The following is a 16,397-nucleotide window of genomic DNA, read 5'->3' on the forward strand; positions in this document are numbered from 1 at the left end:
CCTGAATGGATTTCTGGAAGAAGAGTTGTATATGATGCAACCTGAAGGTTTTGTCGATCCAAAGAGAGCTAACAAAGTGTGCAAGCTCCAGCGATCCATTTATGGACTGGTGCAAGCATCTCGGAGTTGGAATAAACGTTTTGATAGTGTGATCAAAGCATATGGTTTTATACAGACTTTTGGAGAAGCCTGTATTTACAAGAAAGTGAGTGGGAGCTCTGTAGCATTTCTAATATTATATGTGGATGACATATTGTTGATTGGAAATGATATTGATTTTCTGGATAGCATAAAAGGATACCTGAATAAGATTTTTTTCAATGAAAGACCTCGGTGAAGGTGCTTACATTTTGGGCATCTAGATCTATAGAGATAGATCAAGACGCTTAATTGGACTTTCACAAAGCACATACCTTGACAAAGTTTTGAAGAAGTTCAAAATGGATCAGGCAAAGAAAGGATTCTTGTCTGTGTTACAAGGTGTGAAATTGAGTAAGACTCAATGCCCGACCGCTACAGAAGATAGAGAGAAAATGAAATATGTTCCCTATGCTTCAGCCATAGGCTCTATCATGTATGCAATGCTGTGTACCAGACCTGATGTGTGCCTTGCTACCAGTTTAGCAGGGAGGTACCAAAGTAATCCAGGAGTGGATCACTGGACAGCGGTCAAGAACATCCTGAAATACCTGAAAAGGACTAAGGATATGCTTCTCGTTTATGGAGGTGACAAAGAGCTCATCGTAAATGGTTACGTTGATGCAAGCTTTGACACCGATCCGGACGATTCTAAATCGCAAACCGAATACGTGTTTATATTAAATGGTGGAGCTGTCAGTTGGAGAAGTTCTAAACAAAGCATTGTGGTCGGATCTACATGTGAAGCAGAGTACATAGCTGCTTCGAAAGCAGCAAATGAAGGAGTCTGGATGAAGGAGTTCATATCCGATCTAGGTGTCATACCTAGTGCATCGGGTCCAATGAAAATCTTTTGTGACAATACTGGTGCAATTGCCTTGGCAAAGGAATCCAGATTTCACAAGAGAACCAAGCACATCAAGAGACGCTTCAACTCCATCCGGGATCAAGTCCAGGTGGGAGACATAGAGATTTGCAAGATACATATGGCTCTGAATGTTGCAGACCCATTGACTAAGCCTCTTCCACGAGAAAAACATGATCAACACCAAGGCTCGATGGGTGTGAGAATCATTATTGTGTAATCTAGATTATTGACTCTAGTGCAAGTGGGATACTGAAGGAAATATGCCCTAGAGGCAATAATAAAGTTATTATTTATTTCCTCATATCATGATAAATGTTTATTATTCATGATAGAATTGTATTAACTGGAAACATAATACTTGTGTGAATAGATAGACAAACAGAGTGTCACTAGTATGCCTCTACTTGACTAGCTCGTTGATAAAAGATGGTTATGTTTCCTAGCCATAGACATGAGTTGTCATTTGATTAATGGGATCACATCATTAGGAGAATGATGTGATTGACTTGACCCATTCTGTTAGCTTAGCACTTGATCGTTTAGTATTCTGCTATTGCTTTCTTCATGACTTATACATGTTCCTATGACTATGAGATTATGCAACTCCCGTTTACTGGAGGAACACTTTGTGTGCTACCAAACGTCATAACGTAACTGGGTCATTATAATGGTGCTCTACAGGTGTCTCCAAAGGTACTTGTTAGGTTGGCGTATTTCGAGATTAGGATTTGTCAGTCCGATTGTCGGAGAGGTATCTCTCGGCCCACTCAGTAATGCACATCACTATAAGCCTTGCAAGCATTGTAACTAATGAGTTAGTTGCGAGATGATGTATTATAGAACGAGTAAAGAGACTTGCCGGTAACGAGATTGAACTAGGTATTGAGATACCGACGATTGAATCTCGGGCAAGTAACATACCGATGAGAAAGGGAACAACGTATGTTGTTATGAGGTTTGCCCGATAAAGATCTTCGTAGAATATGTAGGAGCCAATATGAGCATCCAGGTTCCGCTATTGTTTATTGACCGGAGACATGTCTCGGTCATGTGTACATAGTTCTCCAACCCGTAGGGTCCGCACGCTTAAAGCTAGATGACGATCGGTATTATGAGTTGTGTGTTTTGATGTACCGAAGGTAGTTCGGAGTCTCGGAGATGATCACAGACATGACGAGGAGTCTCTAAATGGTCGAGACGTAAAGATTGATATATTGGAAGCCTATATTTGGATATCGAAAGTGTTTCGGGTGAAATCGGGATTTTACCGGAGTACCGGGGGTTACCGGAAACCCCCGGGGAAGTCCTACGTAGCGGTGCTTAGGCGAAGCCCTACGTTGGTAGCAACATCATCACCGTCACCACACCGTCTTGCTGACATAACTCTCCCGTGAAGCTCTGCTGCATCGGAGTTTGCGGGACGTCATTGAGCTGAACATGTGCTAAACTCGGAGGTGCCGTACATTCGGTACTTGGATCGGTCGGATCGTGAAGACGTACAACTACATCAACCGCGTTGCGCTAAGCGCTTCCACTTTTGGTCTACGAGGGTACGTGGACGATACTCTCCCCTCTCGTTGCTATGCATCACCATGATCCTGTGTGTGCATAGGAAAATTTTGAAATTACTATGTTCCCCAACAATCTATATCAAGAACAATGAAATCTACGGGCACATAATTCCTATTTGCAACAATAAGAACATCATTAATCCTTCCCACAGGTTTCTTAATGGTGTAATCCGCAAGATGCAAATTTAAAGAACAAACATCAAATTCACGGAAACCTAACACATCACACAAAGTTTTTGGAATCGTGAAAACACTAGCACCCAAATCACATAAAGCATAACATTCATGATCTTTAATTTTAATTTTAATAGTAGGTTCCTACTCATCATAAAGTTTTCTAGGGATAGAAACTTCTAATTCAAGCTTTTCTTCATAAGATTGCATTAAAGCATCAACGATGTGTTTGGTAAAAGCTTTATTTTGACTATAAGCATGAGGAGAATTTAGCACAGATTGCAACAAAGAAATACAATCTATCAAAGAGCAATTATCATAATTAAATTCCTTGAAATCCAAAATAGTGGGTTCATTGATATGTAAAGTTTTGACCTCTCCAATCCCACTTTTACCAATTTTTGCATCAAGATCTAAAAACTCCGAATCATTGGGACGCCTTTTAGCTAAAGTTGACTCATCTCCAGTCCCATCATTATCGAGATTCATATTGCAAAACAAAGATTTAATAGGAGATAAATCAATCACTTTTGGATCTTCATCCTTATTATCGTGAAACTCTTCCGGTTTGGTGGCCATCTTATTAACTAAGGTGGCCTGCTTATCCGAAATTTGGGCTATTAATTTTTCAAGATGAGCAAACTGAGATTTCAAACCATAAAATTCCTTAGACATATCATCGAGCTCTTTATTCATGTAATCCATAAAACCCTTTTGCTCTTTAAGCTCATTTTTGAAGAAATTATTATGCTCAAATTGCAAGGACATAAAACTTCTAACGTTGTTTTTGATTTCTTCCAAGCTTCTCTGGTGAATATCAATACTTTTTGGGAGAGACATCATGACAACCAGTCCAACACACAAGCAAACAAGAGGCAAGCTAAAAAAAGGCGAACAAAGAAAGGGGGAACGGAAAAGAGGGCGAATAAAATGGCAAGGGTGAAGTGGGGGAGAGGAAAACGAGAGGCAAATGGCAAATAATGTAATGCGAGGGATAAGAGTTTGTGATGGGTACTTGGTATGTCTTGACTTGTGCGTAGATCTCCCCGGCAACGACGCCAAAAATGGCTTGTTGACGGGAGATCAAAACTTGACTTGACTTGGTGCAACCTCCCCGGCAACGGCGCCAGAAATCCTTCTTTCTACCTCTTGAGCATGCGTTGGTTTTCCCTTGAAGAGGAAAGGGTGATGCAACAAAGTAGCGTAAGTATTTCTCTCAGTTTTTGAGAATCAAGGTATCAATCCAGTAGGAGATTACACGCAAGTCCCTTGTACCTGCACAAACAAACAAGAACCTTGCAACCAACGTGATAAAGGGGTTGTCAATCCCTTCATGGTCACTTACGAAAGTGAGATCTGATAGAGATAATAAGATAAATATTTTTGGTATTTTTGTTGTATTGATTGGAAAATAAAGATAGCAAAATAAACAGCGACAGAAATGGCTAGTTGTTGGGAGATTAATATAATGAAAAATAGACCCGGGGGCCATAGGTTTCACTAGTGGCTTCTCTCAAGATAGCAAATTCTACAGTGGGTGAACAAATTACTGTCGAGCAATTGATAGAAAAGAGAATAATTACGAGAATATCTAGGCATGATCATGTATATAGGCATCACGTCCGCGACAAGTAGACCAAAACGATTCTAAATCTACTACTATTACTCCACACATCGACCACTATCCAGCATGCATCTAGAGTATTAAGTTCATAAGAACAGAGTAACGCATTAGGCAAGATGACATGATGTAGAGGGATAAACATGTGACGCCCCGAGACCGATGCGCCAGGTGTCTTCCAGTTATTCGGTGTTGTTTCCTTGCCTTTTGCTTGCGTGTTGCATTTCATCATGTCATCATATCCATTGCATCATCATGTTTTCAAAACTTTCATCCGTCCGGGTCTCCCCGTTCTTTTCGTTGCCCGTTCTGAGCCCAGACACACTCGCACGCGCCCACGGCACGTCCGAAATAGTATTTTATAAGTGGCCAGGAAATGTTCTCGGAATGGGATGAAAGTTGGCGTGCGATGTTGTTTTGTTGTAGGTAGACCGTGTGCCAAGTTTCGTCACATTCGGAGTGCGTTTGAGGCCCCAACGGATAACTATAGCGGCAGTATAGCCGGTTTAACGTCGGACGTTTTCGGTCTCCGGAAACAGTCGTCAGGTCTCTCTCTTCTCTTCTCTCAGCCCAAGGCTTTCCGCATAGCCCACTACCACTCACCGTCAGGCCCAAGTTAACCTCTCTCATCAGCCCGCGGCCCTCCTCACGCGCGCGTCCAAAATCTGCCCCGGACCCGACCCGGGCAGTTGTCACCGCTGGATTCAGATCATCCCCTAACATCTAAAAAACATCTCTATTTTGTTAATTGTACTTCCTAACCTATATTTCTCTCGACCGCCCGATAACGATCGGATGGACCAAATAGCTCCTAAACTTAATCCCACCGCTATATATAATGGGCAACCCTAGAAATTAGGGATCCTGTTGCTTCCTTCCATCCATCCAATCCCTCACCCGCCGCCACCACTCTCTCCCTTGGGATCCTCCCAGATCCCCTCCTCATATCCTCCCGCAGCAACCACCAATCCACCTCGTCTTCGGCGCTGGGCCAACCAGTGGCCGAGCCCGAGCTCCACTCGATCCCTCTCCTTCCCGACGACATGGACATGCCGCCGCCGCCTGTAGCTTCCATGCCCGCCGACCACGACCAGCTCCGCTAGGCCGGCCTCGCCCCATGCCTTCCCTCCTTCCTTTTCTTTCTCCCTCTCTCTTTTCTTACCTCTCTCCTCGTCATAACAGGAGCAGCCATGGCGCCCGAGCACATCGAGTTCGTCAGCCTATCAGATGGATTCAGCTCGCGCCCCTCTCTCTAGACCTGCAGGAAACATGGAGCCCGAAGCCATGGCCGCGCCTCCCATTTTCCTCGACCCTGGCGTTGCCAAGTTCCTCGTCGCCGGACGCCGATGCCCCGCCTCAAGCCACTGCCGCCGGTCACCGAGCCCACCCTGACCTCGACCTGGACCGCTCCAGCGACCACGCCCGTTGACGCTGTCGCTCCGCGAGTCGCTGGACCTCGCCAGATTTCACTGTCAGGTCCATGCCGCCCTTGCCTCCACTCCGTCAGCACGCGCCACCGGAGCCCCGATTTGCTACAGCCCCAAGCGCCTCACCCGTGCACCCGCCCTGATGGCCTCCTCTACCCCGAGATCTTCTCCCATGGATCCCTCCTTCTCCCCGCGTCGAGCACCAGCGCTCCAGGACCGGCGTTCTGCTGTTCGTCCTCGTCGGCTCTCGCAACACCGGCGCTGCCGGCAGCCGCGCCGCTTGATCCACCTCACCGACGACAGCACTAGCAGGTCCCGCCGACCTTCCCCTGCTCCTTTTCCCTCTCCATCTCCCTTCTCCTCTCCTGTATCCCCTTCAGTCCTCTCGTGTTCCTCCGCAGGTCCCCGCCATGGATGCAGGAGCATGAGCTCCCTCCTCCTCGTTGCACGCATCGCCTGTCGGAGTCGCCCCGGTCGCCGCCTCGCCAGGCTTCGTCGGCCGGTGACCTTCGCGTTGAGGTGCCGGAGTTCACGCCCCCTGCACCTACATCGCGCCTCTGCCGTCCTCTGCATCGAAGCAGTTACAGAGGAGGACGAGCGCCTCGAACCCCCTTGTATCGCTCGCTTTGACCGCGCCAGCGCGTGGGCCGCGCCAGGCCCAGCGCCCCTTCCGGCATGCGGCTTCCTCCTCCACCCACCGGGCCAGGCCCACTGGGTGAGAACCCCCCTGTGCACTGTTGGTCCAACAGATTCGGCCCGTATAACTTTTTTTCTCTGGACGAATTTAATCATTTATCCAGACTGCAGTTTTGCAGAAAAACCCCCATTCTTCATGCATATCATAAATCACAAACTGTGCATCGCATGTAAAAACTTCATACATGTAAAATGACTAGAATTTTATCTAGCTTCATAATATGCAAATTTCATGCAAGTTAAAAATGTTTGAAATGCTGTTTGTTTATTTTTTCTTAAATAACTTGCTAAAATGGTATACTTCATAACTAAATAAATGTAGCTCCAAACTTAATAAACTTTATATGTAAATGGGGTGGAAAAGTGCATAGTTTAACATGGTGGCATTCCTTTGCATGTTTAATAACTCTAAAATTGTGTATAGGGCAGAACAGTACCAACTTTAAAATATGCCCATGAGGTTTTTCCGGACTTGTTGTTTGTTGTTCCAGCCTCATTTAAACTTGCCTAGTTAAGTAGTTTTATTATGCTTCACCCCTTGCCATGCTAACCAACATTTAACTTTGTTGAGTACTTAAACGGGAGAGAACTAAATAATTGTGGTGGTGTTTCGTCAATATGCAACACGTTGCATATTGAGCTCCACTTAACTTGTAGTTTTGTTTGTGCACTTTGCCATGCCATGCATATTTAAACCGGACATGCATCATCCTTGGTTGTGCATCATGCCATGCTTGTGATGGTTGTTTACCATGTTGTTTGCTTCTTTCCAGTGTTGCTTCTTCGGGTTGGTTCTGATAACGTCGCGTTTGTGAGGATTCGTTCAACTTCGTCCGCTTGTCTACTTCATCGACTCGTTCTTCTTCCTTGCGGGATCTCAGGCAAGATGACCATACCCTCAAAATCACTTCTATCTTTGCTTGCTAGTTGTTCGCTCTATTGATATGCCGCGATACCTACCACTTGCTATATCATGCCTCCCATATTGCCATGTCGAGCCTCTAACCCATCTTCCTAGCAAACCGTTGTTTGGCTGTGTTACCGCTTTTGCTCAGCCCCTCTTATAGCGTTGCTAGTTGCAGGTGAAGTTGAAGTTTGTTCCATGTTGGAACATGGATACGTTGGGATACCACAATATCTATTATGTTAAATTAATGCATCTATATACTTGGTAAAGGGTGGAAGGCTCGACCTTGTGCCTAGTGTTTTTTTCCACTCTTGCCGCTCTAGTTTCCGTCATACCAGTGTTATGTTCCTTGATTTTGCGTTCCTTACGTGGTTGAGTGTTATGGGAACCCCTTGACACTTCGCTTTGAATAAAACTCCTCCAGCAAGGCCCAACCTTGGTTTTACATTTTCCTAACAACCTATAACCTTCCCTTGGGTTTTCGCGAGCCCGAGGGTCATCTTTATTTTAACCCCCCGGGCCAGTGCTTCTCTAAGTGTTGGTCCGAGCTGGGCGATGTCCGGCGCCCCCTGGGAAACCAGGGTCTATGCCAACCCAACGTCTTGCCCATCCGGTGTGCCCTAAGAACGAGATATGTGTAGCTCCTATCGAGATTTGTTGGCACATTCGGGTGGCTTTGCTGGTCTTGTTTTACCATTGTCGAAATGTCTTGTAACCAGGATTCCGAGACTGACTGGGTCTTCTCGGGAGAAGGAATATCCTTCATTGACCGTGAGAGCTTGTGATGGGCTAAGTTGGGACACCCCTGCAGGGTTTGAACTTATGAAAGCCGTGCCCGCGGTTATGGGCAGATGAGAATTTGTTAATATCCGGTTGTAGAGAACTTGACACTTAACTTAATTAAAATGAATCAACCGCGTGTGTAGCCATGATGGTCTCTTTCCGGCAGAGTCCGGGAATTGAACACGGTTCTTGTGTTATGTTTGAACGTAAGTAGATTCAGGATCACTTCTTGATCACTTCTAGCTTCTCGACCGTTGCGCTGCTTCTCTTCTCGCTCTTATTTGCGTATGTTAGCCACCATATATGCTTAGTGCTTGCTGCAGCTCCACCTCACTACCCTTTCCTACCCATAAGCTTAAATAGTCTTGATCTCGCGGGTGTGAGATTGTTGAGTCCTCGTGACTCACAGATACTTCCAAACAGTTACAGGTGCCAATGATACCAGTGCAGGTGACGCAACCCAGCTCAAGTGGGAGCTTGATTAAGATCTTGACCGTTGTCTTGTTTCGTTTCCTGTTGATCAGTAGTGGAGCCCAGTCAGGACGATTGGGGATCTAGCATTTGGGGTGTCTTCTTTTATTTTGGTTCTGTAGTCGGACCTTGATTGTATTCTGGATGATGTATGTTTAACTTGTATTTGTGTGAAGTGGCGATTGTAAGCCAATTCTTTATCCCTTTCTTATTCAGTACATGGGATGTGTGAAGATTACCCCTGTTGCGACATGCCTACCATGCGACTATGCCTCTAAGTCGTGCCTTGACACGTGGGAGATATTGCCGCATTGTGGGTGTTATAAAACTCAAACAATATGATATAATCCCCATCTTTTTATCCTCGATGGCAACAATACAATACGTGCCTTGCTGCCCCTGCTGTCACTAGGAAAGGACACCGCAAGATCGAACCCAAAGCTAAGCACTTCTCCCATTGCAAGAAAGATTAATCTAGTAGGCCAAACCAAAACGATAATTCGAAGAGACTTGCAAAGATATTAAATCATGCATAAAAGATTTCAGAGAAGAATCAAATATTGTTCATAGATAATCTTGATCATAAACCCACAATTCATCGGATCTCGACAAACACACTGCAAAAAGAATTGCATCGAATAGATCTCCAAGAGAATCGAGGAGAACTTTGTATTGAGATCGAAAGAGAGAGAAGAAGCCATCTAGCTAATAACTATGGACCCGAAGGTCTGTGGTAAACTACTCACACATCATTGGAGAGGCTATGGTGTTGATGTAGAAGCCCTCTGTGATTGATTTCCCCTCCGGCGGAGCACCGGAAAAGGCCCCAAGATGGCATCTCACGGGTACAGAAGGTTGCGGCGGTAGAAATAGGGTTTCGTGGTGCTCTTGGATGTTTTTAGGTTATATGGGTATATACAGGGGGAAGAAGTACGTCGGTGGAGCTGTGAGGGGCCCACGAGGGTGGGTGCACGCCTGCCCCCCTGGGCGCGCCCTCCTGCCTCATGGCCTCCTCGCTTCTTTCTTGACGTCCACTCCAAGTCTCCTAGATCACGTTTGTTCCAAAAATAACTCTCCCGAAGGTTTCATTCAGTTTGGATTCCGTTTGATATTCCTTTTCTGCGAAACACTGGAATAGGCAAAAAAACAATTTGCACTGGGCCTTTTGTTTGTAGATTAGTCCCAAAAATAATATAAAAAGGTATATTAAAGCCCATTAAACATCCAAAACAGATAATATATTAGCATGGAACAATCAAAAATTATAGATACGTTGGAGACGTAGTAAAGGGAGAACTACTGTGATTGTGTTTCTGGTTTACACGGACAAACACCTCAGTAGAGAAAGCCAAAAACTCACTGTCATGATGCGGTGAGAGCTGGTCAGCTATTTGGTGACTAAGTATAAATCTCTAGCGATTTTTTCTACATTATGCGATAGGCCGGCCTCCCCCCGGTCGGGCATTCACAGCACCCGAGTTCGGATAATCGAACAATACTAGGGGCTGTGCCCACTCTCCCATTATAAAACTCCTATGGCTAAGTGAGGGCGATAAAGCCGCATAGTCTGATTGCCTTGTTCGCTGCACTAACACCTCCTTCACGGACCAGTACATTGGGTCAAGTGTGTTTAAGTGTTTATCCCGAACACCCCCGTACTACCTACGTGGGGGCTGAAGCCGACGGTTGGCCAACTCTCAGATATCATAAACAACCGCATAGGAGGAGATATTTTAAAGTAAAATAAGCAATATATCATATATAAGCCTTGTCTCATGATACATGATTGGACAACATAAATGCATTCATTCAAAAATGATGTCCTTCGAACATTGGCCCTCTACAATGCGGGATCCTTTCAGGACATCATCGAAGTACTGCTCCGGTGTGCGATGCTCTTTTCCAGTGGGCGGTCCCTCGGTTGCAAGATTGACGTCGTCCATCTTCGCCCATTGCACCTTGACACGGGCGAAGGCCATTCGCGCACCTTCAATACAGGCCGACCGCTTCACGACATCAAGCCGAGGGCAGGCAATGACCAGCCGCTTGACAAGACCGAAGTAGCTACTGGGCATGGGTTCGGCAGGCCAAAGACGGATTATCAAATCCTTCATGGCCAATTCAGCCACCCCGTGCAGTTCGGTCCATTGCTTCAGCTTATCGCTGAGGGGCACAGGATGCTCTGGCGCAAGGTACTGCGACCAGGACAGCTTCTCCGTTGAGCTCGCCTCCTCGGCCTGGAAGAACTCCGTGGCATCAACAACACTCCAGGGCAGGTCCACAAACACTCCTGGAGAACTCCAAATCCAGGTTAAAAAGATATACCTTTTTCTTCAAAAATTTGCTCTGCATGTTAAAGGCCTTACCCACCGCAATTTGCCTTGCTTCTTGGATCTCCCGGACAGTGCTTTGGGCTTCGGCCCGAGCTTCCTGTGCACTTTGGAGCGCCTTGGCAAGTTCAGAATTTTTCTCCAAACTCTTGCGCTCTAAGGATTCACATTTGCCTATGGCATCCTTGAGCTCTTGCTGGACTTCCTCCACTCGCGGTTCATGTTTAAGGCGGGAGGGTCGTTCCTCCTCCGCCTCCTTCTTGGCCTCGGCCAGTGCACTCTTGAGGGCCTCGACCTCAGACGTGTTAGCTGCAAACATAATTATGAAACTCATTAAGATACTACATCATAGCTGACATCGTTTCAGACGTGCTTCGGTATTACATACCTTGCTTTTCTTCTAAATTCCGCCTTAGCTCGGATGCTTTGGCGGCATGGGTAGCTGATGCCTGTTTTGTAGCCTGTTGGTTTAAACAGATATGTATGTTAGTCTCCTGCATGAGTTGTTAGATCCACTGTTCGGTTTTTCTCTCCGAACACCGAACAGAGTCTCAGGGGCTACTATCTATACACAGACATTCTTTTATACAGCTAAAAAGACACTGTAAGGCACATACCTCAAAGCCTCTTAAAAGGCTAGTGTAGGCTTCTCTCAATCCGCCTTTCGCGGACCGAACCTTTTCAATCACCATACCCATAAGGGTACGATGTTCTTCCACAATGGTGGCGCTTTGAAGCACTCTCACCAAAGTGTCCGGCGCCTCCGCATTGACAGAGGTCACCGGTATAGTAGGCGCGCCCCCTTCTCGAGAAAAGGGTTGCTCCTCTGACTCCAGAACCGTGTGCGTTTCTGAAATGACATTTGGTTGGGGGCCAAACTAGACATGGCCCCCGTCTCTAGTCTCCATGGGGGTCGGTTCCCCCCATGTTCTTGGCAGCCTCCGGCACCTTTCCCTGTTCCGGAAGGGTCCTTTGGGACGACACCTTGGTGTTATCCACGGCAGTGGGGGAGGAAGATGGTGGAGGCGAATCGCTCTCCATATTGTTCGGACCCAGCGAATTCCCAGAAGAGGAGGATCGCTGGGGGAGGACCTTAATCGGACTGCATCATACAATTTAAATGCATTACAACTATAAGCCAGAAAAGCCGGACATATATATATATATACCTTTGAGTACTTACGATCCGGCCAGGGGCTTCAGCCTGGGGCGCCACTCGTCGGCGTCCGATTCGGAGCCATCCGTAAGGGACGTCATCCCTTTCTTGGATGCCTCCGACTCTAGATCGGCGGAGGCCGCCCTTTTCTTCTTCTCCCCCTTAGGGGGGGAGTCGCTCTCTTCCTCCTCCTCTTCCTCTTCGTTAGGGGAGGAGAGGGTTCCGGTGTCCTCGGACACTACGTCCGAAGCACCCTTACGGCGTAGTCCGCTCTTGGCCTCCTTGCCCCTCTACTTGGCTTTCTTTTCCGGCGCCTGGTATGGCGCTAGGACTAGCATCCTCATCAACAGAGGAATAGCTTCGTCTCCAGGCAGCGGAGCCGGACAGTGAATCCGTTCCGCTTTCTTTGTCCAGCCCTACAAAAGAAAATGGAGAGTTTAGTGTGCTCCTTGGGCTCGCAAAGTAATGTTATCAAGGAACTTACGGGGGTCGCAGCGTGGGTGTTGTCGTAGCCGAGATCTTCGGTTGTCTCCGGCCATCACTTTTGGTTCTTGAAGAGCAGCTTCCACATGTCTTCGTGCTTCATGCCGAAGAAACGCTGCAGGGTCCGGGGACCGGCCGGGTCGAACTTCCACATGGGCTCCTGACGCGCGTGACAGGGGAGTATCCGACGGAAGAGCATCACTTGAATCACGCTGGTGAGGCTGGTATTTTTGTCTACCATGCTCTTGATGCGCTTCTCCAACATCATTACCTCATCAGGCGTCGCCCAGTCCAGGCCCTTATTGAGCCAGGATGTCAGCCGCATTGGGGGCACGGACTTGAACTCCGTAGGAGCAGCCCATGTGGAGTTACAGGGCTCTATGACATAGAACCACCCCTGCTGCCATCCCTTCACGGTCTCCATGAAGGTGCCCTTGGGCCAAGTTACATTGGGTAGTTTGCTCACCATAGCGCCACCACAACCCGCGTGCTAGCCGTCCACCACCTTCGGCTTCACATTGAAGACCTTGACCATTGGCCGAAGTGGGGGGAAACGTGGAGGAATGTCTCGCATACGACGATAAATGCCGAAATGTTGAGGAAAGAATTTGGGGCTAGATCATGGAAATCTAGCCCGTAGTAAAACATGAGGCCACAGACGAAAGGATGGAGGGGAAACCCCAGTCCGCGGAGGAAATGAGGGATGAAAACTACCCTCTCATTAGGCTTTGGTGTGGGGATGATATGCTTTTTGGCTGGGAGCCGGTGGGCGATATCCTTGGCCAGATACCCCACCTCCCAGAGTTCCTTGATGTTTATCTCCATGATGGAGGAAGCTATCCACTTGCCCTGCGCTCCGAATCTAGACATGGCTGGAGTACTTTCTGGGAGTGGAGAGGGTTGAAGCTTGGGCGCTGGAGCTTGAGAGCGGATGGGCAGAGGAAGGAGAAGGCGTGGGGTAAAAAGGGGGAATCTTATCTCCTTATAAAGGCAGTGAATATCATGCATCCCCCACGAGCCATAAAGCTCGCCTATTTCCAAGGGGTCATGCGAAATGACACGATTGGGTTTCCCAAACCCGTATTGATGAGAATCCCATAATAAGGGGACACGATCTTTGCTTTGACAAGACGTGCCGTCGACGGTTGCGTCTCAAAACGCGAAACAGGAGGCCGTAAAACGGTTTGAAATAATAGAATGGCTGGATGTAACGTCTCACCAGTGAAATCTTTGGAGGAAAGAACTTATCTGTGTTCTAATTCAAAGGTATGACTGTTGTATAGAGCCGGATATAGTACTGACGATCAACTGCTTTGAAGAATTCGGAGGAGGAACCCGCCTTGCAATGTCGAAGACAATCTGCGCGCCAGATATATCGTCATTGAAGACTGGTTCAGGGGCTACTGAGGGAGTCCTGGATTATGGGGTCCTCGGGTGTTCGGACTACATGACGTGGGCCGGATAGATGGGCCATTGAGGGAGTCCTGGATTAGGGGGTCTCGGGACAGCCGGACTATATCCTTTGGCCGGACTGTTGGACTATGAAGATACAAGATTGAAGACTTTGTCCCGTGTCCGGATGGGACTTTCCTTGGCGTGGAAGGCAAGCTTGGCAATACGGATATGTGGATCTCCTCCCGTGTAACCGACTCTGTGCAACCCTAGCCCTCTCCAGTGTCTATATAAACCAGAGGGTTTAGTCCGTAGGACAACAGACAATCATACCATAGGCTAGCTTCTAGGGTTTAGCCTCTATGATCTCGTGGTAGATCAACTCTTGTAATACTCATATCATCAATATCAATCAAGCAGGACGTAGGGTATTACCTCCATCAAGAGGGCCCGAACCTGGGTAAACATCATGTCCCCTGCCTCCTGTTACCATCCACCTTAGACGCATAGTTCAGGACCCCCTACCCGAGATCCGCCGGTCTTGACACCGACATTGGTGCTTTCATTGAGAGTTCCACTGTGCCGTCACTGTAAGGCTCGATGGCCCCTTCGATCATCGGTAACGATGCAGTCCAGGGTGAGGTTTTCCTCCGCGGACATATCTTCATATTCGGCAGCTTTGCACTGTGGGCCACTTCGCTTGGCCATCTGGAGCAGATCGAGAGCTATGCCCCTGGCTATCAGATCAGGTTCGGAAACTTAAACTACACTGCCGACATCCGCGGAGACTTGATCTTCGACGGATTCGGGCCCATGTCAGGTGCGCTGCACAATCACGACGAGCATGACGTAACTTTGCCGTCGGACAGTGTTCGGGAGACCGCATCTGCAACTACTCCGACCTTCAATCCGGAGCAAATTGCGCCATCCGAGGACGGAGGGATAGACCCCGCCATGGAGGTCGCACTCTCAGTGGAGATGGAGCCGGATACTGACTTCACCCCTTACGAGAGCCGTGTTGCCGAACCACTGGATTCGTCTTCGGCCATGGACTCCGAGCCGCCTGCATCCGTGCCTATCAAATCTGATTGGGCGCCGATCATGGAGTTCACCTCCGCGGATATCTTTCAGCACTCGCCTTTCAGCGATGTGCTAAATTCATTAAGGTCTCTCTCCTTGTCAGGAGAACCTTGGCCGAACTATGTCCGGCTAGAATGGGATGCGGACGACGAAGAAATTCACTGCCCACCCACCACCCACTTAGTAGCCACTGTCGACGATTTAACCGACATGCTCAACTTCGACTCCAAAGACATCGACGGTATGGACGACGATGCAGGAGATGAACGGGAACCACCGCCCACAGGGCGCTGGACCGCCACCTCATCATATGATATATACATGGTGGACACCCCGAAAGAAGGCAATGGCGACGAGACAGCGGAGGATGACCCCTTCAAGAAGCAACCCAAGCACCAACGTCAGCGACGCCACTCTAAGTCCCGCCATAGCAAAAGTAGTGATACCGACACAAGAGACAATAACACTCCGGATAGTGCCGAAGACAACAACAGTCCCCTCCAGCATGATGTAGAGCGGGAGGGTGAACAAGCTAGCCCTCCAGAGCAGGCAACAAATGGAGAATCGGAGGCGGACAATTACATGCCTCTCTCCGAAGACGAGGTGAGCCTCGACGACAAAGAATTTATCGTGCCCGAGGGTCCCGTCGAGCAGGAGCGCTTCAAGCGCCAGCTTATGGCCATAGCACATAGCTTGAAGAAAAAGCAACAACAGCTTCAAGCTAATCAAGACTTGCTAGCAGACAAATGGACCGAAGTCCTTGCGGCCGAGGAATACAAACTCGAGCGCCCCTCCAAGAGTTACCCAAAGCGCAGGTTGCTACCTCACCTCGAGGAGGAAGCATTGAAACCTACATCACCAGTGTACGATGCGGCTGTTGGGGAACATTGCAGAAAATTAAAATTTTTCCCACGGTTTCACCAAGATCCATCTATGAGTTCATCTAAGCAACGAGTCAAGGGAGAGAGTTTGCATCTACATACCACTTGTAGATCGCGTGCGGAAGCTTGCAAGGTGATGATGTAGTCGTACTCGACGTGATTCGAATCACCGATGATCAAGTGCTGAACGGACAGCACCTCCGCGTTCAACACACGTACGGGACGGGAGACGTCTCCTCCTTCTTGATCCAGCAAGGGGGAAGGAGAGGTTGAGGAAGACAGCTTCACCGGCAGCACGACGGCGTGGTGATGGTGGAGAGGCAGTACTCCGACAGGGCTTCGCCAAGCGCACAACGGAGGAGGAGAGGTGTTGGGGAGGGGAGGGCTGCGCCTTGGAGGGTGGTGCGGCTGCCCTCCCC

At 48.1% G+C, this 16,397-nt stretch overlaps 1 long non-coding RNA gene across 1 annotated transcript; it reads left to right on the forward strand.

Annotated features, from left to right (window-relative positions):
* Nucleotides 1-5,225: 5,225 nt before the first annotated feature.
* On the forward strand, nt 5,226-7,859 carry LOC123102805 (uncharacterized). Its single transcript, XR_006449388.1, has 3 exons — nt 5,226-6,111; nt 6,201-6,514; nt 7,269-7,859. It is a non-coding gene; the product is annotated as an uncharacterized lncRNA (long non-coding RNA).
* Nucleotides 7,860-16,397: the final 8,538 nt, after the last annotated feature.

The sequence above is a fragment of the Triticum aestivum genome, chromosome 5A (genome assembly GCF_018294505.1).
Source record: "Triticum aestivum cultivar Chinese Spring chromosome 5A, IWGSC CS RefSeq v2.1, whole genome shotgun sequence".
NCBI classification, from domain to species: Eukaryota; Viridiplantae; Streptophyta; class Magnoliopsida; order Poales; family Poaceae; genus Triticum; species Triticum aestivum.